The sequence below is a fragment of the Halichoerus grypus genome, chromosome 14, assembly GCF_964656455.1.
Source record: "Halichoerus grypus chromosome 14, mHalGry1.hap1.1, whole genome shotgun sequence".
Classification (NCBI taxonomy): domain Eukaryota; kingdom Metazoa; phylum Chordata; class Mammalia; order Carnivora; family Phocidae; genus Halichoerus; species Halichoerus grypus.
In genome coordinates this window covers 40,537,262-40,546,138 of record NC_135725.1, presented here as the reverse complement: position 1 = coordinate 40,546,138, position 8,877 = coordinate 40,537,262, and the positions used below count along the sequence as shown (strand labels likewise).

The following is an 8,877-nucleotide window of genomic DNA, read 5'->3' as shown; positions in this document are numbered from 1 at the left end:
AGGCTGTGCTTGTTGAAAGTTTTAAATTTTCTCTGGTCACTGAAGTTGGCTTTCTCAGAGATAAAGACGCCAAGCCTATCTCCTGCTTGTAAGGTTTCCATTTAAAAATAAGTCTGGGGCCACCTGGGTGGCTCAGTTAAGTGTCCAACTCTTGATTTCAGCTCCGGTCATGGTCTCAGGGTTGTGAGATCAAGCCCCCCACTCGAATGTGCGCTGAGCATAGAACCTGCTTAAGATTCTTTTTCTCCCTCTCCTTCTGCTCCTCTCCCTTTCTCTCTCTCTCTCTCCCTCTCCCTCTCCCCCAAATAAATAAATAACAGGTCTGAAAAAATTTTAAATAACTATTCCTTTCTCTGTTTAAATTAATAGTTGATTATGTTACCGTTAAAAGGCTTCCTCCAAAGAATATCACTAAAAAAAAATGAAATATACTGGCTGCAGCATTGATTGAACTTTTAAATAGGTAAGCTGTAATTACATTAAAAAAAAAAAAACAAAAAAACCAAGGAGGGTTTGTAGGTGTGGAAGGGGATATTGTATAAGCAAATAGAAAACCTGCTCAGAATGTGCGAGAATACAAACAGGATGTATAAATTGCAAAGCCAACACCAGAGTTTTCTGCTAGCCAAGTGACATAGAATTCCAGTTCTCTTTTCATCTGGTAAGACACCAAAAGGAAATACATAATCGTACTCAGAATTATTTTTTTAATGCAAAAGGGAGCCGAAATCAAAGTCAGAAGTTTAGGTAACTCTTTGCTAAATGTCAACAGCTGCCTTAGGCTAGCTTGCACACAAATACAGAATATTTTTATTTCAGTTCCACGATTATAAACTGAAATTCTCTGGAACAGTCTCCTAAGGATGTTCCTTCAATTTCCAATAACTTCTAATGGGGTAAGTGTATGTTGTAAAATAGGATAGTAGATAAAAAGAACATGCCATAAATATTTAAAAATCACAGAGTGTACTCAATTACCACTTTAGCTTCTACATACTTTTCTGTATTATCAATTTCCTGGCTCTTTCATTGTCAGAATCACAAATCATCCTTCAAGATTTCAATTCATTTAATTTCAGGCATGTCAAAAAGTAGAAATATTGTGCAATAGGTAAAATATAATTGGAAGCATTTTTAAATGGAATATCTGTCTGAACACCCTGGGTCCCTGTTTCCTCATCTATAAAAGGAGGAGGGAAAGAATATAACCTAAGGTCCTTTTCAGGTGAGAAATTCCGTAATGCATGCTTTTGCATGACTGTATTCAATATTAGAGAAAACATGAGGGTAATCACACGTAGCTACTTTCAGAAATGACTTTAAAATTGAGTCCCAGGGAGTTGAGTATGGACAATAACCAAACCTTTCAAGTCCTCTGCCAAAGCTTGTGGATTAGGTGAGAATTTAGTGGGAACAATAAGCTCATCTGACCATGGAATAATAATGGCAATGCAAGACCACAAGGGGCTGACATTTATTAACTGCTTCCTATGAACCGGGCACCATGGGGCACTCAGATTATGCAAAGGTGAGCTCACAGCGAGGTGAAGGAGATAAAGAAGTGAACACAAATCTCGGTGCGGTTCTAATAAACACTGTTGACAAATACTATGATAGAGGTAAGTGCAGAATGCAATGGAATTATATGGAAGGAAACTGTTGCAGGCTGGGAAGGATCCACACAGTAGAATATATACCGACAGAATCTTAATGTAGGTGACACTAGGTGAAGAGCAATTTATACTCCAAATGTAAATCTCTAAATTTATTGGAGAAAATTGCCCCTTCTCGATCTTTGAAGTTGTCTCGGGTCCCTCCGGTCTTTTAGTTTTCCATGTGAATTTTAACGTCAGCATCAGTGTCCTGTGAAAACACTGTCAGATTAAGGAAACTGAATTTATCTTTAACATGATGTCTTTCTATTCATAAAAACAGTGTATTTTAGTTTTGTTTTAGATCCTCCCACAAAATTTAAAATTTTCCATACAGAAGGACTCATACATGTTTTACTCATTACTCTTTCTGAGTGGAATATTTAACTATATTAGAAATGATTTATTTTAAATTATTAATGGTCTGTTAAATGTTATTTATCTTTCATATTAATCTATATCCAGGAACTATGAAGAATTTTTTTTATTGGGTCTAATAGTTCATCAGTAGACTTGGATTTGTATGAAAATAATCATATGACCTTTAGATAATGATACTTTGGATTATTATTCTTTTTTAATCTTGTGAATATTTACTTGCTTTGACTTTTCTTTCACTGATTCGTCCAGGACTTTTGAAACAATGCTGAATACAAATAGTTATGATGGGCATAATTGTCTGACTTACTTAAAAGAGAATGCCACAATTTTTTAAATTAATTAATTAATTAATTAATTAATTAGAGAGAGAGAGAGCATGAGCAGGGGGAGGCACAGGACCAAGCAGACTCCCTGCCGATCAGGGAGCCCCATGTGGGACTCAATCTCAGGACCCTGGGATCATGACCTGAGCTGAAGGCAGACACTTAACCTCCTGAGCACCCAGGTGCCCCCACAAATTTCTTTTTCATCAAGTATGATATCTGCAGTAATTTTATTTCTGCTACATCATGAATGGCTGTCAAATTTTGACTATACTCTTTCCTTCCTAATTTTTTATCATAAAGTATCCCGATGTACACAAATATGTAGTTTTTAAAAGAATAATTAAACAAACACCCTTGTAAATAGTACCCAGTTAAAGAATAGAACAATGACAATATTTTTAAAGCCCCTGAATCCTCTTCTCCAATCATATTATCTTCACTACCCAAAAAAATGAGCACTAGCATAACATTTGTGGTAATTATTGACTTGATTTTCTTTATGTATGTATCATATGTATGTATTCTAAACAATATAGTGTTTAGTTCTGCTTGTTGCAAAGCTTCATACAAATAGAATCACACAAACAGTACTCTTGGTAATTTTTTTTTTCTTCAGTATTACAATTTTGAGATTCAGGCATGTTGCTATGCAGGGCTATCATTATTTACTTTCACTTTTGTATGATATTCTATTGTGTGTATGTATTATAGTATATAGTATATATTATACTATAGATAGTATTATGATACAATCTACTATTGATGGACATTCAAGTTGTTTCTAGTTTTCTGCTGTTACAAATAATACTTTTATGTGCTCCCTTCGGCAGCACATATACTGCAATTGGAACGATACAGAGAACATTAGCATGACTCCTGCGCAAGGATGACACGCACATTCGTGAAGCGTTCCATATTTTTGGGAAGAATACTTACCATTTACATCGACATGGACGGAACTGGAGGGTATTATGCTGAGCGAAATACGTCAGTCAGAGAAAGACAGTTATCATATGGTTTCACTCATATGTGGAATATAAGAAACAGCGCAGAGGACCACAGGGGAAGGTAGGGAAACTGAATGGGAAGTCATCAGAGAGGGAGACAAACCATGAGAGACTCTTAACTATAGGAAACAAACTGAGGGTTGTTGGAGGGGAGGTGGTGGGGATGAGGTAACTGGGTGACGGGCGTTAAGGAGGGCACGTGATGTGATGAGCACTGGGTGTTACACGCAGCTGATAAATTACTGAACACTACATCTGAAACTAAATATGTACTCTATGTTGGCTAAATGAATTTAAGTAATAAAAAAATAAAAATAAAAAAACAAATAATACTTTTATGAATTATGTATGTTGATGCACATTTGCAAGAATTCTTTAAGGTATGTGAGTAGGACTAGATTGCTCAGTCTCAATTTTACTAGAAAATGCCACACTGTTTTCCAGTGACTGTGCCAATGCTCAACAGTAAAGCATGAGAACTCAACGTTGAGCCACGTCTTCACCAATGATTAGCCATGCCAGTGTTTTTAAGTGTTGCCCTACTAGTGGGTATGTAAAGATGACACACTGTGGTTTTAATTTACTCTTCCCTGAGGTTGAGCAACTTTTCCCATGCTTTTTGGATATTCATATTTTCTGTGAAATGCATGTATAAGCATTATTGCCCATTACTCTCCTGAGAGTTGGTATTTATTTAAGTGTTCAGGACATGAGTATTTTGTTAAGTATATGTGCTGTAATATCTTATCCAAGTTCGTGCTTTGTATTTTAAGTCTCCTTATATTTTCATTTGGGAAACAGTTCTTAATCTTGGTGTCATCAAAATTATCTATCCCTTTTCTTCGGTTTATGCATTTTTCTGACTTGTTTAAGAAAAATTTCCCAGCCTCAAATTTGTAAAGATATTCTGCATAATAGCAGGTTTAATATTTTGCATTTGCTTAAAATCTTTAATCAACCTGCAGTCAATTTTATATCTGGTGTGAAGAGCGGTTTGAGTTCATTTTTATATATAATAGCCAATTGTCCTAACTTTTTTATGAAAAGTCCATCTTTTCCCAACAATCTATAATGCCATCTGTCATATTAACTGTCTGTTTATGTTTGAGTCTATTTCTGGGAATTTCTATCTACTCTATTTCATTCGTCTACTTGTCTCTCCCTGTGTGAGTGATATAGTTTATTAATTACTGTACCCTTGTAATAATTTTGATAAATGGGAGGTAAATCCCCTGACATTTTCTTCTTCCTCAGTTGTCTAGACTATTTTGACCTTTTAATTTCATATAAACATTTTAGAAGCAATTTATCATGCTTCAAAAAATGAAAGATCTTGGCATGCCTGGGTGGCTCAGTCAGTTAAGGGTCTGCCTTCAGCTCAGGTCATGATCCCAGGGTTCTGGGAACGAGCCCCATGTCGGGCTCCCTGTTCGTGGGAAGCCTGCTTCTCCCTCTCCTCCCCGTTCATGCTCTCTCTTGCTATCTCTCTCTCTCTCTCTCAAATAAATAAAATCTTTTTAAAAAAGCAAAAACAAAAAAATGAAAGATCAATAATAGGAAACTATTGGTATTTTACTAGCCATAAAACTAATGTGGAAAAGGATGACAATTTTTGCAGTATGAATTTTTTCAATTCATGAATCAGTTATAGGTCTCTATTTTACATCATATTTAATGTCACTCTACATGATTTCAAGACTTACTATAAAATTATAGAAATCAAAACAGTGTTGTATTGAAAAAAGGTAGATAAAAAGATCAATAGAATCCAAAATTAGCTATGGACAACTGGTTTTGTCCAAATGGGCAAATGTAATTCAATAGAGAAAGTAAAGTCTTAAAAAAAAAAAAAAAGAAGTGCTGAAACCATTAGAATACTCATATGCAAAATATATGTATCTATAAAAGTTAGTCCATACCTCATATCTATGCAAAAAATTAACTAAAAATAAATGATAGGTCTTTGTCTAATATCTAAAGCTGTAAAATGTCTAGAAAAAACAAGGAAATAATTCTTGCTATTTGGGGCTGACAACAATTTCTTAAACACAGCAACAAAAGCATGGTCTATAAAAAATGAGTACATTTGATTAATATATTAAGAGATGGAAAAGCTAAGCCTCAGGTTGGAAAGAAATATTATAAATCACATATCTCATAAAGAACTTATATCTAGAATATATAAAGAACCTCCAACACTCAATAACAAGGAAAAAAAAAATAAAACCCTTAAGCAACAGGCAAAACATTTGAACAGACATTTGACCAAAATGGAAAATAAGCCCATGAAAAGATTAGGGAAGTTAATCATTAGGAAAATGAAAATCAGAGCCACAGTGAGAGACCACTACACACCTACTTGAATGGATAAAATGTTTTAAAATACTTAGCCTGACAATTACTGACATGGATGCAGAGCAACTGGAACTTTCACACATTGCTGGTGGGAACGCAACATGGCCCAGACACTTTAGAAAACAATTTGGCAGTTTCTTATAAAGTTAAAAATACATTTATCATACAACCCTGCAATCCCACTCCTAGCTATTTACCCAAGTGAACTGAAACCTTATGTTCGCACAAAAACTTATATGTGAATGTTTATAGTGACTTTATTTGTAATTGCACAAAACTGGAAGCCATCCAAATGTTTGAACTAGGGACTGGTTAAACAAATTCTGGTACATCTATATAACAAAATACTACCAGAATAAAAAGAAATGAACAAGTAATACACACAACAGTGTGGACAAATCTTAAATGCTTTATGTTAAGTGAAAGAAGTCAGTCTCAAAGTCTACATCCTGTATTGTTCCATTTATATTACATTGTGGAAAAGGCAAAACTATATGGACATAAAACAGATCAGTGATATCCATGAGCTACTGGAAAAGAGTTGATTGTAAAGGAGTAGGCCAGTAGCATGTTTAGGAAGGGAGGTGGGTGTTGGAATTGTTTGCTATCTTGATTATGGTGGTAATTAGAAACTATATGTAGTTAAGTCGAAACCCACAGACTAGTACAGTAAAAAAAATGTGAATTTTAATGTATGTGTTTTATAGCTTAATAAAATAACAAAAAAAGTATCCTATTTCATCTGATTTTAACATAATCACACCAACTTAATTTTGGTTAAAGCTGGTATGTCTTTTTCTATCCATCTTTCTGTGACCTCACATTTAAAAGAGAACTTACTTTAAATAGGACATATTTTTTTTCTATTTAAAACAGTGTTGCAATCTTTTTTTTTTTTTTTAAAGATTTGATCTATTTTTATTTGAGAGAGAGAGAATGCGAACATGGACAGGGGGAGGGGCAGAGGGACAAGTAGACTCCCTGCTGAATGGGGGAACCCGACATGGGGCTCGATCCCAGGACCCTGACATCATGACCTGAGCCAAAGGCAGACACTTAACTGACTGAACCACCCAGGTGCCCCTTATAATCTTTATCTTTTAATTTAGCTCCTTTATACTTAATGCAATTACTGATCTAGTTTGGTTTGAATTTACCTTTTTGTTCATTGTTTTCCGTTTGGTCTATGCATTTATTTTTTATTTCTTCTTTTTTGTATTTCTTTGGATTCATTATCTTTTCCTTAAATTTTCTCCATTTTCCATTTTTACTCCTCTGCTCTTCATTTTTCAAGGCTGCATCTCCTGCTCCTTTGTGCATCATTAGCCCTTATTACATGACTATTAGGCCTATATCCATGTCCACTATCTCAGGCTTCAGGACGTTAACAATTCTGACTTCAAATTCTTCTTAGGTTCTGGGACCTGGAAATTTTGTCTTGTTTTTTTTGAAGCCCAGCATTTATTAAAAATGCTATTAGTTATATTTTATCCAGCATTTGTATGTGTTTGTAGTGAGCAAATCTTGTGAGCAGTTTTCCATTATGCAAAATCCAGAAGTGAAAAGGGCTTTAAAGCTAAGAATTGGAGAATATGAAGTACCTCTCCATGGCCAGAACATAAAGTTCTTAGTAGAGGGAGAATGGTGGGAAATAACCAGTTGGGCAAGACTCAGATCATGAAGAGCTTCATATATTGTGCTCAGGATTACAGATATTCTTGCAAAAACAAAGGAATACAAAAGAGAGAGAGTTTAAACAGGAGAATGGCATGACCCAACTTGTATTTTAGATAGATTATGTTGGCTGCTCTGGGTGATGCCCCTGGGTGGCTCAGTCGGTTAAGCATGGACTTTTGATTTCAGCTCAGGTCATGACCTCAGGGTCTTGAGATAAAGCCCTGCATCAGACTCTGCCCTGGGTGTGGAGCCTGCTTAAGATTCTCTCTCTACCTCTCCCTGTGCCCCTTTCACTGCCCCTCCTCTAAAAAAGAAAGAAAGAAAGAAAGAAAGAAAGAAAGAAAGAAAGGAAGAAAGAAAGGAGGGAAGGAAGGAGGGAAGGAAGGAAGGAAGGAAGGAAGGAAGGAAGGAAAGAAGGAAGGAAGGAAGGAAGGAAGGAAGGAAAGAAGGAAGAAAGAAAAAGAAATTCTGATTCATGGCAGAAATTTCCAAAGATCTCTACATGTTCCTCAGATGTTCTCTGTTGACTGATTTAATTACCAAGAGCATGTGCCACTTATATCATCAGAAGAAAAAGAAAAAAAAAAGAACTACTTTCAGTTTGGGGGAAAAAAATAAATCCAAGTTCTCTGGCTCCTAATTGAAGATCTATTTACATATTCAGTTGGGAAAACAAAAAAACAAAAAAAAACAAAAACAAAAACAAGGAACCAAGTGTGAACTACATAACTGAAGCAGATGAATACTGAAGAAACAAAGGAATGCCTTTGCAGAGGTAATGTTCACAAAAGCAATCATTCTTGCTTTGTCGCCCTTTGCCAAGGGAACACAGAGGCCAGCAGTAGGGTTCATACCAGCCCTACCTTGTATGTGTGTGCCTCCTTTCAGATTTTTCAGCGAACTGATTCCTAGCACCTTCTGTTTCAGTGGGTACAGGGCAGCTGGTCACAAGGGGCTATGTGAGTAGACGGAGAGGCTGCATTCCATCAGGCCCCCTCAGAGTTATATGACAATAATTCAGAGTTGCACCTTTTTGACTCCCACCCACACTGGTCTGCCCTTTTTCTGAACTCATATTACACCATGTACTTTGGCATTTGTTTTCTCATTATTAAAACATAGTATTTCTAATGAATATAATTTATTAGGTTTTTACGGTATTCTGGGGATAACTTATGTCCCATGTACATAAGCATATTAATTTTTTGTGGTTAATTTTTAAAAACTCTATGGAGTTAAGCACTGTTTTTCCCATTTTACAGATGAAGCAACGAAAGTTTATAAATAAATTACCCAGGATAACCCAGCTTATTCATTCACCGCCAAATATTTGTCTGGTATCTCTATTCCAGGCTGTAAATTTAAGTGCTTGGCAGGTATATTTTATTTAATCCTCATAACATCTCTGGAAATAGGTATTACAATCACTATTTTATAGATGAGGAATCTGAGTAGCACAGGTATTAAGCAATTGAGTAT

General features: G+C 35.5%; 1 non-coding gene across 1 annotated transcript; it reads left to right on the top strand.

Annotated features, from left to right (window-relative positions):
• The first annotated feature begins 3,173 nt into the window (after positions 1-3,173).
• LOC118548173 (U6 spliceosomal RNA) lies at positions 3,174-3,280 on the top strand. Its single transcript, XR_004923504.2, has one exon. It is a non-coding gene; the product is annotated as a U6 spliceosomal RNA (small nuclear RNA).
• The last annotated feature ends 5,597 nt before the right edge of the window (positions 3,281-8,877 follow it).